Genomic DNA, 17,956 nt, shown 5'->3' with positions numbered 1-17,956 from the left:
TTACAACAGGGTCCACAATGTTAAATTCATCAAAACATTTAGAGACGTACGAATAGACACTTCTATAATAGTTAAAGAACAGAACATGAATTCATCATAAAACAGTGTTCCCTGACCGGGAATCGAACCCGGGCCGCGGCGGTGAGAGCACCGAATCCTAACCACTAGACCACCACGGAGAATGGTGATGGAGATGATGATAACGAGGTAAGGGGAAGCTGAAGATACGGGCTATTTTATAAAGTATGACGTTATTTTCAATGTCATCATGGATGGGTTACAGTAAATGACAATGTAATTCAGCCAGGGGTGCCATGGATGAAAATATTACAGGGGTGATCTGAAGCAAACATGAGAACCACTGCTTTACATTTCTTCAGACAATGTTTTGTTAACAATTTGGACAGAATGTTACTTCGAGGTGCCCACTGCCTAGATGTCTCCCTGTATCCCTCGACATGGGGGGGGGGGGGGGGGGCGTTTGACTCCGTGAAAGAAGAAAACTACAAGTGAAAACCCGCCCAGTGGATGGGCTGCAGGCTGAATCTTTTCCATTGGCTAGTGCCTACCACTGCCGTGTGACGCGCTTCATTTTCACGCTTGTGCGCGGCTTCCATTTGAGTCTGGGGCAAGCTGTTCCGGAAAGCTGTCCGTCGCGTCCGTCGGGCGCGGAGGTGGAGCTTCTTTTCCATCCACCAGCTGTCTAAAAACCCCACGAAGAAGAAAACTTGGGCTACTTCTGACGCTCCTGACGTCTGTAATGTGCCTGCACTGACTCACTGCATGTTGAGTTAACCCTTTAGAAACAAGACCAAATAAACAACTACACTTTAGAAACAAGACCAAATAAACAACTACACTTTAGAAACAAGACCAAATAAACAACTACACTTTAGACGAAGTCTTGGCCATGTTATAATATATAATGAAAACTGCCTGGAGAAAATAAAAAAAAATAAACAACTACACTTTAGAAACAATACCAAATAAACAACTACACTTTAGAAACAAGACCAAGTCTTGTTTCTAAAGTGTAGTTGTTCATTTTGTCTTGTTTCTAAAGTGCAGTGTTTATTTCTAAAGTGTAGTTGTTTATGTTTTTTATTTTCTCCTGGCAGTTTTCATTATACCCCAGAGAGTATTTACAACATAAGACCAAATAAACAACTACACTTTAGAAACAAGACAAAATAAACACTACACTTTAGAAACAAGACCAGAGGTGCTTGGGGGAAGGAGACGGTAAGAGAAACAATGGCTCGTGACCGTTTCAAATCCATAATGCGCTACCTGCGATTTGACGACAAGGACACCAGAGAAACACGCAAACAAACGGACAAGTTTGCTGCAATAACGGACATTTGGAATCAGTTCACAGAAAACTGCATATCTTGCTATGTGCCATGGAGAGAACATCACGGTCGATGAGCAGCTATTCCCCTCCAAGGCAAGATGTGGATTTACGCAATACATGGCCAATAAACCAGACAAGTTTGGAAATAAATTCTGGATCGCTGCCGACCTGGACAGCAAATACTTCCTGAATGGATTCCCCTACCTTGGAAAGGGCCAGTACCGCAGCAGGTGATTTATTTTCCTTTTCTAATAATCTAAATAATCTAAATAATTTAAAATGTCTTTACATCAAAGCCTATATGTATATATTTTTGCGTTGTAATAACCATTACACCTTCTCCCTGTCATTTGATGGCGTGCCGCTGTCTCAAGACGTGGTCCAGAGGCTGGTGGCACCATTCCTGGACAGAGGCCGAAATATCACAATGGATAACTTCTTCACTTCGATGAAGTTGGGACAGGCGCTCCTAGCAAAGAACACAACGATACTGGGAACTGTGAACAGACAGAGGCGAGAGTTGCCTCCATCCGCACGTGGAAAAGAACGGCTGTTCCACACACACACCTGATGAAGAGCGATGGTGCCACACTGACGATTTACCAGAGAAAAGCCAACAAAAACGTTTGCATTCTAAGCACCATGCACCGTTCCATCGTGATTGGTACCGACCCCAAAGCGAAACCAGAGTCTGTAACGGACTATAACGACACGAAATGGGGAGTGGACATTTTTGGATCAGATGGCACGAAACTACAGCGTGAGACTTAAGGCACCAGGCGTTGGCCAATGGCTGTCTTTTACAACATTCTGGACCTGGCTGCCATCAATGCCTACAGTATGTGTTGTTTAAACAGTGCTTGAACAAACCGCAGCTCACCAGGAGAGAGTTCCTACAGGACTTGGCACTACAGCTCCGTGAGGAACACATGGTTGAAAAGGACTCAGTGCCACCACGCCAGCAGCACAGCGCACTGCAGCCGCTGCCTACGACAGCACAGAACCAGCTAGCTACGACACCAAGAGGCACCAAGAGGAGCCAGAATGGTCCACAGACACCAGACGCCCCTACGCCCAAGAAGAGAAGGCAGTGTCAGCTTGACAGATGTGGAAACAAGACGCTATCCAGCTGCCAGAAATGTGGCAAACGCGCATGTGGATCATGCACTGGGACATTTACGATGACATGTGTCAAGTGTCTCTAAGCGAAAGAAGCGACATTTTTGTTGAACCAGATAAATGAAACTAATGCATAGGATTTGTGTTTTCCCTGGTTTTATTTCGCTTTATATTGTTTCATGCTTTCTGATATTGTGAACAATAAGAAACAATAAACATGGTTGAATTAACACAAAGTATCCGTTATTTATACTGATTGATTATACAGTTGAGCAATATTTATAGGCTTCAAAGCACGTTGTTTGTGAGAGGGGGAAAAAGCCTCAGTAATCAGACTTTAATTCAGGCTTACAGAAACTATGCATATAGCCTACGGTACAAAAAAAACATTTGAATGATTAGACAGACAAGCAATGTAGGATGTAGCATTTAACATTTTAAATACATGATTATTAGGTAGGGAAATCCATTCAGGAAGTATTTGCTGTATTAGCAATCCAGAACTTAATTCCAAACTTGTCTGGTTTATTGGCATAGGCCCGCCGCATATGCCAATTTTTTACCTTTGGGTATAGGCTACAGAATTGCGTCGGGGGGGACTAAGCAAGGCCGGCGCCGCGGATTTATTTATTTATTTCCCAAATGGTCTAAAAATGAGTTATTACTCTTCACAGACGGCACAGAGACAGCAGCCAGTCCGCTGAACGTGTCAGTGTTGCTGCAGTGGTGTGAACTGTGAACCGTGCCATGCGGGCACACACACACACACACACACACACACACACACACAATAGCCTTCTATATAATGCTGCGCACATATATTATATATCACTCATTCTTGAGATGAGGGACAAAAGTGGAAAAATCATGTCCCACACATAAGAGCCTTATTTTATGTAAAAAATAAATTAATTCATAAAAATAAAAGCACTTGCAAAGTTAAGTGTAATACAGTTGTGTATTATTATGCCCTTAATTTCATTATAATTGTTTTCATATTCCATCTGAATTAGTTAAAAGCAGGCCCTGTACCCAAAAAGGCCTGTATTTAGCCTGTCCCCAGCAAGTGGCCACAATTTCAAACTGCCAAAAAAGTGTCTAATACTGTCACAATCACATAAATATACATACTAAATTAAAGTAGATTGTCAACAACATAGCAAATAATATACACAGTTAATTTTAATTTATATTTTCTATTAAATATCTCATATCAAATGTTCGTCCCACGTCTCCGTCAACTCCGTCAGGTTTTTTTAAAAGTCTTAAATTAATCAGAAAATATTGTCGACAGATTTAGCCTGAAGACTCCTTTTCCAAGTCCCATTTATATTTGTTGCAACAGTGGAGTACCTGGTCTGACAAGCATTCAATTGTTTGATATTTTAAACAAACAATGTTGATAACAATGTGGTCACAGCTTTTACATGTCAACTCCGTCTGCACATTTTTATGATCTTTGTTAAGAATTCCAAAATAATGTTTATTATTTTAGTTTAGGGGTTAGGTTTAGCTAACAAAATTAAGCAAAAACAAAATGGCTACATTGTACTAAAGAGGGTTAAGATGAAAACAAATGCCATGTTGTCAACTCCGTCAGACGTCAACTCCGTCAGATTTTGTGTCTGACAGAGTTGACGTGTATCTGACGGAGTTGACAAAAGTGTTCCTAAAACAATAAAATTATTGTTTTTGAATAATGGGCAGTATTCTAATTTGGCACACAGTTAGAGCATGCCTTAAGGAACATTTTTGGCTATGGGGCCATCACAGATTTGTCTCGTGGTGACCATGGCAGCCATATTACAAAAGAGCCGCCACCTGATGTTATTTTACAATAACTCAAGTTCTACACCACCTAGGATCTTGATTCTGGTGACTAAGACCTCATTTTCAAGGATGAGGGATACAGTGGTACAATTTAGACTTTCCCTGTGACCATGGCAGCCATTTTTCAAAATGGCCGCCACCTGCTGTTATTTTACAATAACTCAAGTTCTACACCACCTAGGATCTTGATTCTGGTGACTAATCATACATTTTCAAGGATGTGGGGTACATTGGTAATATTTAGATTTGTCCTGTGACCATAGCAGCCATTTTTTTTTTCAAAATGGCCGCCACCTGCTGTTATTTTACAATAACTCAAGTTTTAGACCACCTAGGATCTTGATTTTGGCGACTAATCATACATTTTAAAAGATGAGAAATACAGTGGTACTATTTAGATTTGTCCTGTGACCATGGCAGCCATTGTTTTTCAAAATGACCACCAACCTGCTGTTATTTTATCAATAACTCAAGTTTTAGACCACCAAGGATCTTGATTCTGGCGACTAATCATTACATTTTCAAGGATGAACTTTCTCTGGGAGAGGTAAGGGCTTATTTCAGGTGCAGGTTGAGTTTCTACTGACAGGACATTAAAAGGAGGTGGGCTTTCTGGCCTTTGACTTTCCCCTTTCAGGTACAGATGCACAGTTTGACTTCACTGGCCACTGCAGGGAACTGTGGGGGAGAAACTTTGGTCTCTTGACACCCCGATTAGGTTCAGGGTTTTTTTTGGTGGAGACTTGCCTTTCATGACATCTTTGCTGCAGCAGTTGATCTCCTTACTGCCAGTGGTGGCACACTCTGGGTCTCTGGGGCATTGTATCTTGGTGGCCTCCTGCCAGTGTTTCTCCATCCTTCTCCTGAGCTCTGTGTTCTGGGGCTCTGTTAGTGTTATAGTCAACTTACATTGTCTTGGCTGGAGATTGCTTTCCTGCAGGGTCCAGCCCAGTCTTGTGCAGATGGCTGCTGGCCCACCTGGAGGCCCCAACCTCACTTGTTCGGTTGGTGTGATTAGGTGGGGTGGTCTTCCCCAATCAGGATGAGGGGTTTGACCCTTTCAAACGGCAGTCTGGCCAAGTGTCTGTATTTAGTTGTGAGTTTAGATACAGGATACGATTGCTCACCCAGCCCCAGGTGACATGAGGTGAAGGCTCCTTTGATTTGGTAACATTGCTTTGGTTGACATGCTGGGGACACAGAGAAAGACACCGATGCCTTCAGTGTCTGCACATCCTGCCTGATGGTCCTGAAGCCAAATCTTCTGTCTTCAGTCTTTCGCTCACTGTTCACTGCTCACTGTTCACCTCACCAAATTTAGCCCAAGGAGTTTGACCCCTAGTTTGGCCATAGACCCCCTAGTTTGGCCATAGCCATTTGCCCAAATGTGCCGACATGTGCTGACCTCATCACATCTGTGATGATGGCTATGGCCGTTTTTAGCCAACGTAGTGTTTTTTGTGCAAAACTAATGCTTGGAATGGATCCAGAATCATGAAAAGCCCCTAGTTTGACATGCCACATGCTACTTAAAGCATAATGAAATTTAGAACATTTAGCCTTATATTGGTTGTTGATGGTACCCAACTTTCAGCAGCTGTCAAACATGCCCCTAGGGTGGTCAAATAGAAACCAATGTGGGATATGTTAGTAGACACCTTTACAAACATTGGTGAAGAAAATTCTTGGTAAGAAATGTATTCACAGATTTTATATTATTCTGATAATATTCCCTAAATTGGTAAAATAATAGCAGGTCCACCATTTTTGAAAATGTCTACCATCCATGGTCACAGGATAAATCTAAATAGTACAACTGTATTCCTCACCCTTGAAAATGTATGATTAGTCACCAGAATCAAGATCCTAGGTGGTGTAGAACTTGAGTTATTGGGAAATAACAGAAAGTTGGCAGCCATTTTGAAAAAGGTCTACCATGGTCACAGGACAAATCTAAATAGTACCAATGTATCCCACATCCTTGAAAATGTATGATTAGTCACCAGAATCAAGATCCTAGGTGGTGTAGAACTTGAGTTACTGGGAAATAACAGAAAGTTGGCGGCCATTTTGAAAAATGGCTGCCATGTTCACAGGGCAAATCTAAATAGTACCACTGTATTCCTCATCCTTGAAAATGTGGGATTAGTCACCAGAATCAAGATCCTAGGTGGTCTAGAACCTAAATCAGTTAAACTTGTCAACTCCGTCAGATGTTCGTCAACTCCGTCAGACGTTCGTCCCGTGATGTTTTTGTTAATTTCCAAAGAAATAGAAAATTCGCTGTCAAATCTTTTGTGCTTATGTATTGAAACACCAACTGAAATGATACGTAATGATGATTTTTTTTTTTTTTTACATGGTTTTCATGTTATAATATTGAAAATAAAGGTTGAAATGACGGTTTTGAGAAATTGGATATTTCATAATAGTGTGATATTGGAACAAAATAATATTAAAAGATTTGTATTACTTAACTTGATTACTGAAAGCCATTATAAGATAACTGAGGACTTTATATTATTGTTGAAATGATAAAATTCAATTAAAAGGGATTTTAGTGTGTCTGACGGAGTTGACATGAATCAGGTATTAAGTGCATAAATGTCCCATTTTAGAAAGAAATGTTATGCGAAAAACCTGTTCCTTCTCAAGATTGGTAGTTGAGACCTGTGTCTACAAATACATCTATTTGATTTGAATGTATCTTAAAAAAAAAAAAATCCAGTTTGAAAAAAGTTTTGTCCCTTATCTCAAGAATGGGTGATATATTAAAAAAAAATACCCAGCATAATTTTTTCCCTAGCCTTACACACCCGCCGCCTAAATACAAATACAGATAAAAAAAAAACATTTGAATGATTAGACAGACAAGCAATGTAGGATGTAGCATTTATTCATATTATACAAGTAGGCCTAATTTAATCGAAAACAGCACGGCTGCACAGCTCATCTCGAGCTCGAACAAAAAGCATGACACACGAAATTAATTAATTTATTACAGAACAGTCAACACACCATATTGCACAATATATTTATTCCGTTTCGGGGGAAATAAAGTCATTGAAAGACATTGTTACATGACGAAGAAGAATTTATTCAAAAGAGAGGGAAAAAAAGAAAGGGGGGGCAGCTTGCAGATTAACCATTTTCGCCTCAGTGGCTGGCGGAACAAAACGGTTGATATTTAAATTGTGCTATTCTCGGCCAATTTTCTACCGATTGTTCTAATTCCAAATGGCCTATAATCCGTGAAGTGTACATTTTCATTGGGTGTATAATAATGTATTTATAAGAGAGGGAAGAAAATAAAAATAAAAGTGCGTGCGTGTACTGTAGGCAACAATGTCTCCAGCTGAAGGTGTGAACGAGTGGTGCGGGGTTAATGGTGGAGAGCGGTCGAATGGGCCGGAATATCTCAGACAGAGTAGGAGATATATGCCTAAAATCATATTTACAAAACGTTTCAAATGGAAAAAAAACAGAGATGATTTCAATCGAATATTTAGACAAAGTCATGCAAGGGGAACTTTCTCTGGACTCCATGGGCTAAGAAAATAGCGAAGGACGCTGGTCAGATCGCCGGTCTCAACGTCCTCCGCGTCATCAACGAGCCAACAGCCGCCGCTCTGGCCCATGGACTGGACAAGACCATGGACAAGATTGTCGCCGTCTATGACCTGGGCGGCGGTACGTTCGACGTGTCCATCCTGGAAATGCAGAAGGGTGTGTTTGAGGTTAAATCCACCAACGGAGACACCTTCCTGGGAGGAGAGGACTTTGACCAGCACATATTGCAACACATTGTCAAGGGATTCAAGAGAGAGTGCGGCATGGATCTGACCAAAGACGCCATGGCCCTGCAGAGGGTCAGAGAGGCCGTTGAGAAGGCCAAGTGTGAGTTGTCCTCTTCGCTGCAGACCGATATCAACCTGCCCTACCTGACCATGGACGCGCGGGTGGACAGGAGCCACCCTTCCATTTGGCTGTTCATCCGCCGTCTAAAGGACGAGCAGAAGTCTGCTCCATCGCTGAGATTACCAGCACCACCCCCAGTGGAGGAAATGGCGAGAGCTGAATAGAAGGTTTGAGAGTTTCTTTATGCTAAGCATAATTAAATAATAAAAGGGGGAGTGACGAACACCCTTTGTGATCTATCGCAATCTACCCTTTCCCCCCTGTTGTTTAATTTTATGATTCATCAAGTAAATGTTGATTACCGGACTTACTTGTAACAGTGTATTTCTTGAAGTACATTAAGTGGTTCTGTGTATGTGTTGCTATATTGAATGGGTTTAATGAATCCACTAATGTTGAGATTCATAGGAGCAACTTTAAGCTGGCTGTTTGGGTTGTTCCTTCCTGCGGCCTGCCAACGCATTTTTACATTTTGAAGTTAACTTTGAACAACACCTAATGTAGCTGCCCTCGATGTAAAAGAATAGAGTGGATTGGTTTCAACGGGTGTCTTTATTTTCCTTTAGAAGCATGGAAGTAGGCCGGCACGGTGATCACAGCTACAACAATATATCAATAAATATGTTTGAAATGTTAAAGTATTTATCAATTTTTGTAAATTGTACGAATTTACAAAAATTGATAAATACTTTAACATTTCAAACATTTCATAGTTTCATTCAACAATAAAAGCAGTGCATTTGAATAATCTTTTTTGTGTGTATGCTTTTATGTTGTCCATTTATTGATATATTGTTGTAGCTGTGGTCACCGTGCCGGCCTACTTCAATGACTCCCAGAGACAGGCCACGAAGGATGGCGGTCAGATCGCCGGTCTCAACGTTCTCCGCGTCATCAACGAGCCAACAGCTGCCGCTCTGGCCCATGGACTGGACAAGACCATGGACAAGATTGTCGCCGTCTATGACCTGGGCGGCGGTACGTTCGACGTGTCCATCCTGGAAATGCAGAAGGGTGTGTTTGAGGTTAAATCCACCAACGGAGACACCTTCCTGGGAGGAGAGGAATTTGACCAGCACATATTGCAACACATTGTCAAGGAATTCAAGAGAGAGTGCGGCATGGATCTGACCAAAGACGCCATGGCCCTGCAGAGGGTCAGAGACTCCACACATGCAAGTTTGCTTGTCAGTGTTTTTTTTTAAAACTTTTAAACTTTTTATTATAACATGCAAAAACACTATTTGGTGGATGGATGCATCAGGTGTCTCCGGCTGACCCAGACAATCAACGAACTGGAGGGAAGAATTTCCATACTCCACCAGATCCAACCACGACGAGCTGACCATCGATGCGATGCTCTCCATCTGCCCTGACGATGTCGCATCAGTCCCCGAGCCTGACTCAGCGGAACTGGAGGTCTCCGTGGGTCCAAAAGGTGTCACCTCTCCGGTGACTGAAATGGATGCCACGGTCGCCGCTGACATGGACGCCGTTAGTCAACGAGCTGCTCAGCCCCCTGCTGAGCTGGACTCTACCGTCCAGTGCCAAGTCGCTACCGACAAGTGGAGCCTACTGGGTGCCCGGCCAAAACCACGTCCCTCCGCCAGCTCCACTCCTGTAACCTGGCAAGTGGCCAGTCGAGGAAACAAGGGTAGAAAATCCCATTCACGAAACTTTCATCCACACCACTTCCCCCCACATCAAGCACGTACTCCCCCCACTGTCCACCAGTAATCCATTCGCCATACTGGACATGAACGAGTTTCCGTCACTGGTCCAAAAGGGCAGCCTTCCAGAGCCCTCGGGGCATGAACCCAGGTCCAGACCGTCCACTACAGCCCAGACCAGACGGGTCGAGACGGCCAGTCCAACTGCCCATCCACCACCCGAGCAGAGACTGTCGCCCTCCTCTGCTCGCCGCAAGCTGTTGCGTTTGGCGGTGGACAGACAGTCCAGATGCCTTCCTCGCCAGCGGTCAGCTGTGGAAACACAGCCTCGTACCACCGATAGCTCCCCCAAATCTCAATCGCCCACCCCGTTGAGTCCCCCCACGGCCTGTTTAATTGGAGGTTCGATATTAAAGAATATCAAATACCCAATCGCTTTAACGCATTCTTTCCCAGGAGCCACGGTCCCCGACATCATTGCAATCCTCCCAGGAATACTGTCTTCTCTCCCCTCTCTGTGTCGGAACGAACGACACAGCGTTAAATCGCTCAGAGCTTCTGAGCTAGATTTCCAACGCTTGATTGATATGGCCAGCAGCAGTGGAAAGCTGATTCGCGGCACAGGCAGTTTCAGCAATGTCATCTACCTCCACACATGGCTTTCCTCCCTCTGCGCTGCTCAAAACATAAAGTACATTGATAACTTAAACTTGTCTTGGAATCGTTCCCCCCTCTTCTCCCGCGATGGTCCCTCAGATACATTTTAATGCAAACTCCGGAGACAAAGTCATGGAAGGGGAACTTTCTCTGGACTCCATGGGCTAAGAAAATAGCGAAGGACGCTGGTCAGATCGCCGGTCTCAACGTTCTCCGCGTCATCAACGAGCCAACAGCTGCCGCTCTGGCCCATGGACTGGACAAGACCATGGACAAGATTGTCGCCGTCTATGACCTGGGCGGCGGTACGTTCGACGTGTCCATCCTGGAAATGCAGAAGGGTGTGTTTGAGGTTAAATCCACCAACGGAGACACCTTCCTGGGAGGAGAGGACTTCGACCAGCACATATTGCAAAACATTGTCAAGGAATTCAAGAGAGAGAGTGCGGCATGGATCTGACCAAAGACGCCATGGCCCTGCAGAGGGTCAGCGACTCCACACATGCAAGTTTGCTTGTCAGTGTTTTTTTTTTTTTACTTTTAAACTTTTTATTATAACATGCAAAAACACTATTTGGTGGATGGATGCATCAGGTGTCTCCGGCTGACCCAGACAATCAACGAACTGGAGGGAAGAATTTCCATACTCCACCAGATCCACCACGACGAGCTGACCATCGATGCGATGCTCTCCATCTGCCCTGATGATGTCGCATCAGTCCCCGAGCCTGATTCAGCAGAACTGGAGGTCTCCGTGGGTCCAAAAGGTGTCACCTCTCCGGTGACTGAAATGGATGCCACGGTCGCCGCTGACATGGACACCGTTAGTCAACGAGCTGCTCAGCCCCCTGCTGAGCTGGACTCTACCGTCCAGTGCCAAGGCGCTACCGACAAGTGGAGCCTACTGGGTGCCCGGCCAAAACCACGTCCCTCCGCCAGCTCCACTCCTGTAACCTGGCAAGTGGCCAGTCGAGGAAACAAGGGTAGAAAATCCCATTCACAAAACTTTCATCCACACTACTTCCCCCCACATCAAGCACGTACTCCCCCCACTGTCCATCAGTAATCCATTCGCCATACTGGACATGAACGAGTTTCCGTCACTGGTCCAAAAGGGCAGCCTTCCAGAGCCCTCGGGGCATGAACCCAGGTCCAGACCGTCCACTACAGCCCAGACCAGACGGGTCGAGACGGCCAGTCCAACTGCCCATACACCACCCGAGCAGAGACTGTCGCCCTCCTCTGCTCGCCGCAAGCTGTTGCGTTCGGCGGTGGACAGACAGTCCAGATGCCTTCCTCGCCAGCGGTCAGCTGTGGAAACACAGCCTCGTACCACCGATAGCTCCCCCAAATCTCAATCGCCCACCCCGTTGAGTCCCCCCACGGCCTGTTTAATTGGAGGTTCGATATTAAAGAATATCAAATACCCAATCGCTTTAACGCATTCTTTCCCAGGAGCCACGGTCCCCGACATCATTGCAATCCTCCCAGGAATACTGTCTTCTCTCCCCTCTCTGTGTCGGAACGATCGACACAGCGTTAAATCGCTCAGAGCTTCTGAGCTAGATTTCCAACGCTTGATTGATATGGCCAGCAGCAGTGGAAAGCTGATTCGTGGCACAGGCAGTTTAAGCAATGTCCTCTACCTCCACACATGGCTTTCCTCCCTCTGCGCTGCTCAAAACATAAAGTACATTGATAACTTCAACTTGTTTTGGAATGTTCACCCCTCTTCTCCCGCTATGGTCCCTCAGATACATTTTAATGCAAACCTCTGAACCTTGGCCTTTTCAGTTCATTTGAATACAGCCATTAAAATTGATGCTGTACCAGCCGTGCACATGGAGCATCGGTCTGGCTGCAGACGCTGGATGCCTGCCCCACCTACACATGCTAACCTTGTTTGGTACAGGGGCTATGCTGATGAGAGGGGCTGGCTGCACCATCAATGACATGTGGGACAAGGACTTTGACAAGAAGGTGTCCAGGACCGCTACACGACCCATCACCTCAGGGGAGATCTCTCAGATACAGGCTCTGGTGTTCCTTGGAGGCCAGCTGTCACTTGCACTAGGCATCTTGCTGTATCTTAATTATTACAGTATAGCACTTGGTACTGCAATATCTCTCACCTATCCATTGATGAAGAGGATGACCTACTGGCCACAGCTTGTGTTGTGTCTAACATTCAACTGGGGAGCACTGTTGGGTTGGTCTGCTGTCCAGGGCTCCTGTGACTGGTCAGTGTGTCTTCCTCTGTAGTTCTCCGGAGTTATGTGGACGCTGATTCATGACACCATCTATGCTCACCAGGACAAAGATGATGACGTCCACATAGGACTCAAGTCTACGGCACTGAGGTTTGAGCTTTATGGTGGCCATGATGTTAGGACTGGTAATGGTGGGGGTCAATGCTGAACAGAGTCTACCTTACTATGCTGCCTACCTCCCAACTACCCATCTGGGGCGCGCCTTCAGGACCTTCTGCACGTGTGTGGAGCGTCTATCGTCGCGACGGCGACAACCGCAGCAACAACGCGGCGGAGGGTAACAACTCTATTTATTATTATTATTATTATTATTATTTTCTCATTCCAAAGACTGTTGTAGGCCTATTTGCTTCAAGGAGCAAGTGGGCCATACTGTATGTGTGCTGCTGCACTGCTGCATGTATCCTATAGTTCTTCTAAATCTCAGATTATTTCAGGTTGGCATCACAGATGGAACGCGCGGGTGGACAGGAGCCACCCTTCCATTTGGCTGTCTAAAGGGAGGAAATGGCGAGAGCTGAATAGAAGGTTTGAGAGTTTCTTTATGCTAAGCATAATTCAATAATAAAAGGGGGAGTGAGTGACTGGACAACTCGGTATCTGTCCTTTTATGCTCGTATATGGGCATGCCTCCTGTTGTGTGCATATTATGGAGCTGACTGATGTGCTTGGAGGTCAGTGGAGTGATGGCTGCATTGCTAAAGAAGACCACAGGTCTGGTGGGCCTGGCCGTGTCCCAGCATCCTCATGAGCGCCTGAGGATTCTGTACACCAAGATCCTGGCATCAGTGCAGACCATGCCTCAGGATGCCGCCTACAGAAAGTACACAGAACAGCTGGTCAACGATCGCTTCCAACTCGTCACAGTCGGAGCAGGATGTTGGGAAGCTGGAGCAGAAAATTAACTGTGGTCAGATCGAGGAGGTAATTTTCCAGGCGGAGTGTGAGTTGGCTCTGTCCAGAAAAATGTCAGAGTGGAAGCCATGGGAACCACTCATTGAAAAACCTCCTTCCAACCAGTGGAAATGGCCCATCTAAACACAGAAGAGCACTGGAGGAAGCTGTGGTCGTCTTCTGGAGGGAGGGAACCACTTCTGACGCTATGGACCATGCAGATCTAGGTAACAGTAACCACATATTTGATGATGCTATGGACTGTAACTAGTTACTTTTGTCAGGGATTCATATGTAAATGGCTGTTCCAAGTTAATATAAACTACAGCATATTTCTCATTATGTAAAGTCAGAATGCTGTGTTTCCATATTATTTTCATGCATACTTGTTTAGGAGGAGTATATGTTGTTAGTACCTTCTTTTTTTTTGGTAAATATAATTTGTACCCTCAAATATTTGTTGGCTCTCATCTCTGGGTTGGATGGGAAATCCCTTACCCGGAATTAGTGGGTCAATGTCATGAAGTGGACTTTATTTAAAGGCCTCAACATGCCTCCAAACCCTACGTGCAGGGTTTCGGTAAAACGGAGCAGGATGTTGGGAAGCTAGAGCAGAAAGTTAACTGTGGTCAGATCGAGGAGGTAACTTTCCAGGCGGAGTGTGAGTTGGCTCTGTCCAGAAAGATGTCAGAGTGGAAGCCATGGGAACATGAAGAACATTGAAGAACCCCCTTCCATGTCACCTGCAGGATTTCTGTCTTGAGAATAGACAAAAATAATAATGGGGGGGCTCTACTATAATTTGATTATCCAAGATTTCACAGAACCAATTTACTTGATAGAGAAGCATTGTTATTGCTTACTTCTTGTGTGTGTGTGTGTGTGTTATCTGTGTACATCGGAAGAAGCAGCCAAGCCAGAATTGGAAAACAAGCCATTTTATTAATCCCGTACTTTAATATGCAGGGTGCAGCGTATGATGTACCGCCTGGCCAAGCAGACAGCGGGATGCTGCGGAGACATTGCTGGCACAGTGTTTCTGGGCCTCCTCTACAGCACAGAACATGCAGTCCCTCATATTCCCCACCGACAAGAGCTTCTGGGCATTTCCCTGTGTGAGGCTCCCTTACTCCTTTTAGTGGCAAATGACAATGTTATTAAGAAATGCTGTGGTTTTTGTGCACACCATTCCCCTGCCTATGAGAGGGTAATGGTAGATACGTAACATCTTAAAATAATTAAATGCCGTATTGGGTTACTTTAGGATTACTTAGCCTGATCGGAGTGCTATACTGTAATTCAGTATGTAACTCCTACACCATGAGTCTGACTAACACGAAACTTGCTACAGTCGGCTAGTCTGAGGACAAGGTCCCATGTTTGAGTGTTTTCAGAAACACGTCTTGACATATCCTCCTAAACAGCAGATTGTACAATTATTTCGAAATTGCCCACTTGGTTGGGGGTTCCATCATTTCAAATCAAATGCATGGCATGGCGCACATTTGGCCATATATAAATTATGACTGCAGCTGTAGTTATTTCTGTCATTATTTTGTTTACTGATAAATTAGTTTATTTTGTTAAGAGTCGAGTACCGGACGTTTGCCTTGACGTCATTTACGGCCATCAGGCCTTATATGGTCATGGGAGTAAGGCTCACTAGTTCAGAGTTGTCGCTTCCGTGAGAGGGAGGCTGTTTGTTTGTTTGTTTGAGAACACGTCGCTTAAAAGGTTTGTTTAATTGTTTTGTGTCAACATTTTGAGTTCTCAGTCTACATTATAAGTTCCATATTGTATTTGTTTATGAGTTTAATTGATCGATTTACCTTTGTTTCAGTTCGACAGTTTATTGATTGTTTTGGGCATTCCATGAACTTCATTCCCTTTACATCGCTATGCAGCCAGCGAGGTACATTCATTTGTCAAGCACACTTTTCATATCATCATGTTTATATTGTATAGTTGGCGATTATTCTGCTCATATCTTTATTATTTTGTGTGTCACCAGTTTGCGCTTAATAAACCACCAGTAAAGAAAGCAACCTGTCTCGTCTGTGAAGGGAGTGACATAAATAACCATTTGTCCAAACATCAAACACTCTTGTATTTCCCCCCGTTTCTTCAGTGATGCCACAGCCAGTCTTAACTGGAACAACCCATCCGAAGTCATCCCCTATATCACCCAGATGCTGAGACTGCCCGAATACCGGAATCACATTATTCTTGGCCTCACTGGGTCAGTTGAAGCACCTCTACATTCCATGGTACACCAACATAAATAGATATATTTCTTTCTCTTTGTGAAAGAGTGCTGACCAAAACCAATGATACTCTCTGTTATATCGCTTAGCTCTCTTTTAGATCTCCAGTATGTGGAGATCCTTGATGTCATCAGTATATTCCCATATATGGCCTATTTCTAAATTGTGCTCAACTACCCATGTATGGAGTTGATCTGCGTTTGCACCCGATGCCATGAGGCAACGTTTAGGTTAGACAACACTCCATATTTGGACGTCGCTGCGTTGAGTCGTTGGGACATGAGTGTGACGACGCGGTCTGCCAGCCCATCCCTTAAGCCAATTTTAATATACAAGATGTCAGAAAAGAATCCTGTTGATTCCTGATGCAACTTTAGTCGTCTGTTCCAGATGTGTTTCAATTCCTGAGTTTGAGTGACAGGATCCTGATTCCATGTCAGGTTGCTGTGCTGTTTGAGTGCAATGTCTCGAGTTTTTCATTAAGCAGCTTTAATTCCAATTACACAGTGTAGTAATTATTGTGTGACTGTGTTCCTTCCTTAGAGTATATCACTCATTCTTGAGATGAGGGACAAAAGTGGAAAAAACATGTCCCACACATAAGAGCCTTATTTTATGTAAAAAATAAATTAATTCATAAAAATAAAAGCACTTGCAAAGTTAAGTGTAATACAGTTGTGTATTATTATGCCCTTAATTTCATTATAATTGTTTTCATATTCCATCTGAATTAGTTAAAAGCAGGCCCTGTACCCAAAAAGGCCTGTATTTAGCCTGTCCCCAGCAAGTGGCCACAATTTCAAACTGCCAAAAAAGTGTCTAATACTGTCACAATCACATAAATATACATACTAAATTAAAGTAGATTGTCAACAACATAGCAAATAATATACACAGTTATTTATATTTTCTATTAAATATCTCATATCAAATGTTCGTCCCACGTCTCCGTCAACTCCGTCAGGTTTTTTTAAAAGTCTTAAATTAATCAGAAAATATTGTCGACAGATTTAGCCTGAAGACTCCTTTTCCAAGTCCCATTTATATTTGTTGCAACAGTGGAGTACCTGGTCTGACAAGCATTCAATTGTTTGATATTTTAAACAAACAATGTTGATAACAATGTGGTCACAGCTTTTACATGTCAACTCCGTCTGCACATTTTTATGATCTTTGTTAAGAATTCCAAAATAATGTTTATTATTTTAGTTTAGGGGTTAGGTTTAGCTAACAAAATTAAGCAAAAACAAAATGGCTACATTGTACTAAAGAGGGTTAAGATGAAAACAAATGCCATTTTGTCAACTCCGTCAGACGTCAACTCCGTCAGATTTTGTGTCTGACGGAGTTGACGTGTATCTGACGGAGTTGACAAAAGTGTTCCTAAAACAATAAAATTATTGTTTTTGAATAATGGGCAGTATTCTAATTTGGCACACAGTTAGAGCATGCCTTAAGGAACATTTTTGGCTATGGGGCCATCACAGATTCGTCTCGTGGTGACCATGTCAGCCATATTACAAAAGAGCCGCCACCTGATGTTATTTTACAATAACTCAAGTTCTACACCACCTAGGATCTTGATTCTGGTGACTAAGACCTCATTTTCAAGGATGAGGGATACAGTGGTACAATTTAGACTTTCCCTGTGACCATGGCAGCCATTTTTCAAAATGGCCGCCACCTGCTGTTATTTTACAATAACTCAAGTTCTACACCACCTAGGATCTTGATTCTGGTGACTAATCATACATTTTCAAGGATGTGGGGTACATTGGTAATATTTAGATTTGTCCTGTGACCATGGCAGCCATTGTTTTTCAAAATGACCACCAACCTGCTGTTATTTTACCAATAACTCAAGTTTTAGACCACCAAGGATCTTGATTCTGGCGACTAATCATTACATTTTCAAGGATGAACTTTCTCTGGGAGAGGTAAGGGCTTATTTCAGGTGCAGGTTGAGTTTCTACTGACAGG

The 17,956-nt window shown here is 43.7% G+C and overlaps 1 protein-coding gene and 2 pseudogenes across 4 annotated transcripts in view; 2 read left to right on the top strand and 1 right to left on the bottom strand.

Moving 5' to 3' along the window:
- The window catches only part of LOC308319383 (desmocollin 2-like protein), a 279,749-nt gene that overhangs the window by 160,788 nt on the left and 101,005 nt on the right, over window positions 1-17,956 (bottom strand). The window lies entirely within an intron of this gene.
- LOC308320276 (4-hydroxybenzoate polyprenyltransferase, mitochondrial-like) lies at window positions 12,370-13,099 on the top strand (annotated as a pseudogene). Its single transcript has one exon. The product of its transcript is annotated as a 4-hydroxybenzoate polyprenyltransferase, mitochondrial-like (transcript).
- On the top strand, window positions 13,505-13,856 carry LOC308319627 (NADH dehydrogenase [ubiquinone] 1 alpha subcomplex subunit 5-like; annotated as a pseudogene). The gene has a single exon. The product of its transcript is annotated as an NADH dehydrogenase [ubiquinone] 1 alpha subcomplex subunit 5-like (transcript).

This window comes from Protomyctophum bolini (assembly GCF_963924005.1).
Source record: "Protomyctophum bolini genome assembly, chromosome: 8".
In the NCBI taxonomy this organism is placed as follows: Eukaryota; Metazoa; Chordata; class Actinopteri; order Myctophiformes; family Myctophidae; genus Protomyctophum; species Protomyctophum bolini.
This window is presented reverse-complemented; position numbering and strand designations above follow the sequence as displayed.